The following is a 9089-nucleotide window of genomic DNA, read 5'->3' on the forward strand; positions in this document are numbered from 1 at the left end:
TATATATATTTTTATACGACTAATTTTCTTTACTAATTGTTAAAGACCTTGTGGTCAAGTGGCATAACTGTAGCACTCCTAGATGGGAGGTTATTTGCTCAAATCCTTTCTCTCCCATTTGAGAGAGTCACGATTATGCTGCTTGGCTACAAGTTTATTATGTTTTTTAAGAAATAAGTAATACTTTAATGAAAATTTAATATTTATTGATTGAGTTAATTCTATTTTTGGTCCTAGATTTATAGGTAGCAATCCACTTTTAATCCTTTTTTTTCAAAACATTCACTTTTGATCCTAGTATTATTGTGGCATGACAATTTTTTATCCTCCATCAACAAAACAGTTAAAATTTCGTCAAATACAAGAGCATTTCAGTCTTCAATTTTGATTATTTTCAAAAAAATAAACATAAAAAATATAGCGGGTCAACCTACTTTGTATAAAAAAGATTGAAATGTCCTTGCATTTAACGGCATTTCAATAATTTTCTTGACGGATAACCAAAAATGGTCATGCCACAATAATACTAGGATCAAATGAGGATGTTTTGATTTAAAAAAAAAAAAAAAAAAAAAAAAAAAAAAAAAAAAAAAAAAGTGGGCTGTCACCTATAAATCTAGGACAAAAATGAAATTAACTCTTTTTTATCTTTAAAAAATTATTACAATTTTACTAATAGCATTACATAATTAGGATTCATTCTACGTGAGATAGTCTGATCTCACAAAAATTCTGTGCTATATTTAATCTATAAATATCAAAAAAGAATCCTGCAAATGTCAAGTATATGTCAAATGGCTTTGGAGTGAACTGAGTTGTGTTATAGGTTAAAACTTCAAGCATGCTGAGAAAATGAACATTTTTCCAGTTCAGGAGCAGTGCCTTCGCTGAATCCTGCTAGCATGGAGAATGAATTCCTTTTCTCACAGACATACCAGAGGCTCAAGTATTGCAGACAGTTTTATTTGTTTTTTTTTTCTTTTTCTATTGATACATTAGGTTTCTCAACTTATGCTAGACTAATTCTAAACCCTTAAAACTCTTGCCTAAAAGTCGCTGAATGAGGTAAATCGCGAGTCACCCAAACAGCCTCCCAGTCAATTCCTATCGTTGACTCCATGAACAAGAGATCCATCTCCATACCTCTGCCAACTTGAGGAGCCTAATCTCCAATCTGGGGTGCCCAAGACCCCAAATTCTAGCTTGAGGAGCCCTAACTCCAAGATGTTGTTGGTAGGAGTCGAACCCCTACCTTGCTGTTAAAGTGGTGACTTTAGGTCAACTTGTCTATGTTATGTACTCGAGCAAATTCACGCGTCATCACATGTTGATTAGGGTTAGGGTTAGGGTTATTGGGGTTGTTCGTGGGTTGCTTATATTGAGAGATGAATTAAAGAAAATAGGGAACGAGATACTATGAACGTTTTAAGAGTTTTTCTAGCTACCTTTAATTTAATCTTTAACATTTTGCTTGCTTTTCCATTTTACTAGAATGAAAGTACCCTTTATTTTATTTTTTTTGAATTTTTCCCAAAGGTATCCCTCCAGCCGACAGCCAGAAAACTAACCTCCGTCCCAACGGTCAGCATGAAAGTACCCTTTATATAAGAGGATTACAAAAGACTAAATAAAACATAAAAAGGAAACGAGAATCATTATATTAAGGCTCCTTACAATAATTATTCGCTATCTCTAAAAGAAATAAATCAATTCTAATAATAAAGCTAACCTATGTCCAAAAAATAATAAATAAAAGATATTTTAGAATCAACTAGTTAAGATCTCCTGATTTTCTGAATTATAATAGTCTATACTACCTTTTCCTAAAAATAAAAATAATAAAAAAAAATTAGTCTATACCATCACTTGAGCTAGCCCGACGGGACTACATATAACTTGTTGATTGTGATGAAAAGCGCAGTGGCCATAGTTTATACTATAGAATGTCACCAGATGATTCAAAAACCTTTTATATATCATCAGCTCTGTTTCTCCAATTCCCTTACCCAAAAACCATTCAAAACTAAATTAAAGCACCTGGATCTAACATTCTTGGATCAGTTTATTGTTGTATCAACCAGCAGGAACAAGTGCCATCTTATTACTCTTTGACTGGATAAAGCTATAGCCAGGGTTTTGGGTTTTTCAATAACCCTCTATTCACCATCAGTTCCCTTACATCATATGCCGGCCTCTACCATAAACCTCCCAATGCATATATGTTAGCTAGGAATCTAGGATAGCATAGTTAGCAGACTACTGGGATTTCATACTAATTAAATAAGTGCTTTGTTGCGCTGCTTCTTCTCCAGCAGACATATTTCCATACATACTACATACCCCAAGAATTCAGCCCCAAAGAATAACACCAAAATGGTCACACGGGCTAAGTTGGTAGCCCGATGAGTTAATATAATCATTTTTATTGTGTTACCAGCTTCATTTTCAATGTTGACCTTGCAAAGTAGGGTAGGCAGGGCCGGCCCTGAGGGGGGTTTCAGGGTGGGCGCCTGCCCGATTCCATCTCTATAGGGGGCCCATAGGCCATAAGATATATGGAGTATTATGGGTTGACTTCATGTGAGACAACATCTTCTCGTGAGACGGTGAGACACAACGTGAGTGCACACAGTCTACTTTATGAATGCACACACCTTAAACTGTGTGCACTCATGTTGGGATAAGTGCACACACTCTAGGCTATGTACATTCGCGTTGTAAACTGTGTGCACTCACGTTGTGTCTCACCGTCTCACGGGAAGGTGTTGTCTCATTTGATTGTACGTATACTTGGACAATACGGGACCTATATACAGCCACACCCACCGCTTACGCCGCCCAACCGCCCAGGAGTATAAGGGTCACCGGTCGGGCCTACGCCACACCAACCACTCAAATACTTAAAGATTTTCGATTGACTTATTCGGATTGATTGATTCATATAAGTGCCAGCTACTTTTGTTCCTTTTTTTGTTAAGATCGATTTTATAATAATTTTTTTTATACAATGTCGCCTAAAAAATATTCATTCGGAAGTGAAAAAAGAAAAAGAAGTAAACAAATTGATCATTCGGAAACAAATTCTTCATATAGGGGCATGGTTGAAAAAATCGCTAGGTGCTCCTCGGGCGCTCGGGGAGCGCCTAGGACGCCTAGGCAGGGATTAATCGGCGCCTAGGCACCCGTGTATTTTTTTATTTTTTATTTTTAAAAATTTATTTAAGTAATTTTAATTTTTTAAAGACTAATAATTATACATTATATAATACTTTAATAGTTAATACTAAGATACTAAAATATTAACCTAAAACATATCTAGAGTTTGTACAATTTAGAGTTATTTCGCTCAAAACGATGTTGTTTTGAGTGAAATAACCCATTAAAAAAGAAGAACAATAGTTAATTGGCCAACTAGGTGGCTTAGGAGGCCTAGCCGGTTAGCGCTTAAGCGGCCTATCTAGGCGGTCAGTGCTTAAGCGGCCTAGGCGGAGCTTAGGTGGTCGCCTAACCAGCCAGACGCCTAGACCACTATTTAAGGTAATACGCTAGGCAGTCGACCGGCGCGTAGCTCCTAGGCGGGGATTAATCGGCGCCTAGGCGGGATTTTTGCAACATTGTATAGGGGCCCTTTTTTTAATTTCGCCCAGGGGCCTATAAAACCTTTGGACCGGCCCTGCAGCCTAAGAGAAAAAATGATTATGGTTGGGCATGTAGGCTAGGTAGGAAACATAAACAAGAAAAGAAAAGAAAAGGAAAAAAAAAAAAAAGATGTCAATTCCAATGTTGGGCTCACAAAGTAAGGTAGGCAGTCTAAGATTTATAATAATAATAATAAAAACATTATGATTAGGCTTGTAGGTTGGATAAGCAACCCAATGAGCTCTATAAGTCCACATGGAGGGAAAACGGCAAAAAACAAAATCTTCATTTTTCTTCTCAGGAACATGCAAGAGGTCATCCATACGAACTACATGCAAGGAAGTGGGTGGCAGGGACTAAGGTATCCAAAAGAGAGGAGAACATTTAGGCCCAAAAGTCTAGGGGGCCAAGGTGTGAAAAGTTCGAGAGTGTCTATACTTTTTTTGTCTGTCAAAGACAACCAAGCAAAGTGAGAAACTCGTGATGGGGTAATGGGACCCAAAGCCCATTTTATTGGGAAAGATGGGGTAATGGGACCCGAGCCCATTTTATTCGGAAAGTCTTAGTCCAAGAAGATTTAATGAGGGGTCTAGCTTGTTGGAGTAATTAAAGGAGGGGAGAAGGCAAGGGAGCAAAATATAAAGGGGATGCAACTGCAAAACCTCCAAGTTGACAACACAAGCACTAACCAACTAACCAAGATATTCACTTCTTGTATACAAAGAGGTAGCAAGCTGTACATATTCATGTGAAAGGCGATGTGGCAAGCAGTGGGGGTGAAAATAAAACACGTGTATTGCCAAGGTGAAAGGTTAATAAAGACCACACACTTGTCAGTGAATGAGGAAGTCCAAAAACTATATAAGGGGCCTCATGTCTCCCCTATAGACATAAACCCTAGGTTCACTACATCCTAGCTAGCTAAATTAGTGGCGTCTTGTCTTAACTTTCTACAGAAATACCATGGTTCGATTCCTAGCAACCTTTATTTATTCTTTGGGTATTGTGTATAGTTCTTTGGACCAAGTGCCCATAATAAAATTACTAATTTTCTATTCCCCTTTTTGTGCTTCCATACCCAGTTTAAGGTAGCCTCATTCCCAATAAAACCATCACTTATTTTTAAAAAATGTAAAATACTTTTAATGGAATTGAAAATGTTAATATTTAAGGGTTGAATAGTTAATTATGAGAAAAAGTATATTACTAATCATGGATAAATTGATTGATTGTTACTTAATGAGAGAATATGTAATATATTTAACAAAAATGTGATACTTTTTATGTAAAATGTAATACTTTGAAATCAAAATTTAATATTTGTTGTTAAAGAGTTACTTATGAGGAAAATTGCAATACTTATGAAGAAAAGTATAATACTTATGAAGAAAAGTATAATACTTATGAAAAACCATGACTCATGGATAACGATCCATTAAACAAGAGGTTTTTCCTTTATTTAATTTTAATTTGAAAATTACTAATACATAATTTTTATTTTCGATCATAACTATCTACAAGAATACCCATCTTTACTATTATTTTTATCCCAAGTTGAAAATACTCATTTTGATTATCATGAAAATAATTAATTTTATTTTATATTAATTAAGGGTGTAACCCCTCGGTTTTTTCGACAAAGTTAAGGTTCGAGAATATTGATGTAAAATTTTTAAGCTATGACGTTTAAGAGAAGACTGTTCGGTGCTCGAAATAATTTTTTAGGATTAGTTATCGATAAGCTGCGAACTACGTACCGGTCACGAACCGAGAAAATTTTGAGGATATAGATTCAGTTCGAATTTTCTAGAATTGGGATTATTAAGTATCATACGATTAAGCCTGAAATTCTAGTTAGTTCAAGGGGAATTTTTAAATGGACTGTAAGGGATAAATTATTACGGACTCTGTACCTAAATTTAGCGGAATACCGGAAAATTCCCAAAATTGGTGAGTTACGACGGGAATATTTTTAGGATAATTTTGGTATTAGAATTTTCCCGAATTAAGTTATAATCCTCCGAACATTCATCTGATTTAAGCATAAACTGGCCAATTAGATTAATATCTTCATAAGGGATTCATGAGGTGATGACAAGTGGCAAAACCCAAATCTTAGTCTAGATTGAGCCATTTAATGTTGTGACATAAGGGGTATGGTGCATTAGTACTTGTGACTTCCATTCCAAGCCAAACATTTATGATCATCTCTCTCCTCTCTTCATCCCATTTTCGAAAACACACTAAGGTAGAAGAAGAAGAAAATTGTTCAAGTCTTTCACTTGTGATCTAGAACTCCCACTCATTTTCTCCACTCAAGTGACCAAGTCTAGGTAAGACTTTAAGCTTTGATGGTTCATTCATCTCTAGAACTTAAGTGTTAATGTTAATGCATGAAAATATGGTTGTTATGGTGACATCTTTAGGATTTTTGGGTGAAGAACTCCAAGGAAGGCATCATCAACTTTTAAGTTTTAAAAGTCTTCTACAAAGGTAAGGAATCCCTTAAGTTGGCTCAATCACTTGAATATAAACAATTGCTAGGAAATTACACGGTTAGGAATTTTTACGTGATAATTATGTGTTATGTTATGGATCTATAAATTGGCTTCAAAATCCTTACTTTGATTTTTGGTAAATTCTAATATACATGTTACAGCTATTTTATGCATGTATAGGTTGTATTCATGCCCATATAAATTTATACTTGTGAAATTATTGAGTAAAAACCAAACTAGTTTCCAGCAGTGACTTTCGAAAATAATTCGGAAAAATTGGTAAGGCATTTTGACTCCAAATTTTGTAGACATGTAGATCAACACGTTTAGAACCTACATATAAAATTTCATAATGATCGGAGTAGTGTAAGTATGGTTTTTGCTCATTTCTCCAAAACTGGTCCAGTGAGAAGAATATTTCGGACCAAGGGCAAAAAGGTAATTTTCTGTGTTAATTCGTGGACCTATATGACCAAAACTTTTTATGGACATCAAGTACTATGAGTTAGGGTTCTACCATAAAAATTTCAAGTGAAAAAGAGTTCGGGAACTATTTTTACCGGCCCGATCTTTCGAGTGTCGCCAGCAGAAACCTCCGACAGCGAGGCTGGACGCCTCGCGGACGCGCGCGTCCGCTGCGCGTCCGTAGGCGCCCAGCCTTCGGCACAGCCCGCCGAACCAGCGGACGCGGTCCGGACGTGCGTCCGCTGGTGCGGCCAGTCGCGAGTCCGCGCGACGCGGACTCGTTTTCGACTTGTTCTTGACCCGGTTTTTCCCCGATGTTTTTAACCTTGAGTGTTGTGACGTTTTGAAAGCCCACGGGCATCCGGGTGAATGTTTTGAAGGCAAAATATTATATTTGTATATTTTACGAATTTGGGAAATATTTGTGCTTTGGAAATTATTATGACTCCTATGCTTGGATTTTCTGTGATGTGACTAATACTAACCTAAGTATGCGGGTCGGGAGGATATACTTGAGTGAGTTTTGGCTATGGAGTCGTGTGACTTAAACGTGGGTGATGTGTTCCCCACGTGTTAATTAAAGACGGGTGATGTGTTCCCCGTGTACGAATCAAAGATGGGTGATGTGTTCCCCACGTGATAATTAAGGATGGGTGATGTGTTCCCCATGTACGAGTCAAAGGTGGGTGATGTGTTCCCCACGTGTTACTTAAAGATGGGTGATGTGTTCCCCAGGTACGAATTAAAGGTGGGTGATGTGTTCCCCACGGGTGAATTTAAGTTGGGAGCTGTGTACTTCACGGGCAAGGTGTGAGAGCTAACCGTAAGATGTCCTAACATTAGAGGTGGGAGTTGTGTACCCCACGGGTGAATTAATGAACGTGTTATATGTTTGAATTACCGAGGATAAGTGAAACTGCTTGTTGTTAGAATGTTTGCAGGTCGATTGCGATTGATGGGTAATGTTATCTTGCCTTGCTATTACTGAAACCTATTTTTGAAACCTTTGTTTATTTTCGAGTGATCATGGATATCCTTACTTAGCCGTCGCGCTAACTACACTTCATTGTGTACTTTATCAGATGCAGTCTAGCGTGGGCCCCTATGGCCGATGAGCTCTGAATAGGATGGGAGTCGAGGTTGAAGACTACTCTACCCTAGAATAGACACTCTGGAAGGATTAGTTCCATATGTACACTTTAGAATGTTGATGAGGTTGTTTGAGGTTGTAAGTTTAGCCTTAGCGTTTAGGTATAGGAAAGATACCTAAGCGTGGCGGTAACACCCAGTTTTCTGCTGGTTAGACGTTTCCGCAATGTATTATATTTTAAGGATTTTGTAATAAATCCAAGATGTGAAAATTGGGGTGTTACAAAGGGTGAAGGAAGAAAGTTGTCCTTAAGTCAAGGAGGTGAAGGAGGAAATAATTATCTACACGAATACTCATCTCTACTATTATTTTTATCACAAGTTGAAAATACTCATTTTGATTATCATGAAATAATTAATTTTAATTTATATTAATTAAGGATGAAGGAAGAAAGTTGGCCTAAGTTAAAAGGAGGTGAAGGAGGGAGGTTGGCCCAAGTCAAGGGAGATGAAGGACAAAGTTGTCCCAAGTCAAGGGGTTAAGGAATATATGGTGGCCCAAGTCAAGTGGGTAAGAAAGACGTGGTGGCCCAAGGCATGGGGTGAAAGAGACATGACAGCCCAATGCAATGAGGGGTGAAAGCGGCATGGCAAACCAAGGTAATGGGGGCGAAAGATGTATGGTATCCCAATGCAAGAGGGGGTAAGGATGCATGGCAACCCAAGACAAGAAGGGGTGAAGAAGATGCACGACGACCCAAGGCAAGAGGGGGTGAGGATGCATGGTGGCCCAGGTGGGAGGCTCGCCACCGCCTAAGTAGGGAAGCAAAGCCGACGCCCGTTGGGCTCCCTCGGCCATGGCTAGGCCAACGGGGGCTGAGCGCCTCTCAGTAGGGGAAGTGAAAGAGAATACGACCCAAGGTGAGGGTGCAATCCACCGTCTGGCCAACGAGGGAGCCCGTCAAGTTCCCCCGACCATGGCGTGTTTATCAGGGGTTTAGTGCCCCTCGATGGGACGACGGTGCCCCTACCAACGGGGTTGTGAAGATGGCATGGCTTAAGGGGGTAGGGGATAAGGAGGTTGGTGGAGAAGGGGTGAGAAAGATGAAAGAGATCACACACTTGAAAAGCATTTGGAGGTGTTTCCACACTATAAATAGACATCCCTCTCTTTAGGGGTGTGCAATTTACGGAATTTTTTCAGTTAACCAACCGAACTGAAAATTTTCGGTTAATAGTTAAAGGAATCTTGAAATTTCGGTTAACGGTTAATTCGGTTCGAAAGGTCGGTTAACCGAATTAACCGAATTTATATATATATATATATATATATATATATATATATATATATATATATATATATATATATATATATATATATATATATATATATATATA

The sequence above is a fragment of the Ipomoea triloba genome, chromosome 9 (genome assembly GCF_003576645.1).
Source record: "Ipomoea triloba cultivar NCNSP0323 chromosome 9, ASM357664v1".
In the NCBI taxonomy this organism is placed as follows: Eukaryota; Viridiplantae; Streptophyta; class Magnoliopsida; order Solanales; family Convolvulaceae; genus Ipomoea; species Ipomoea triloba.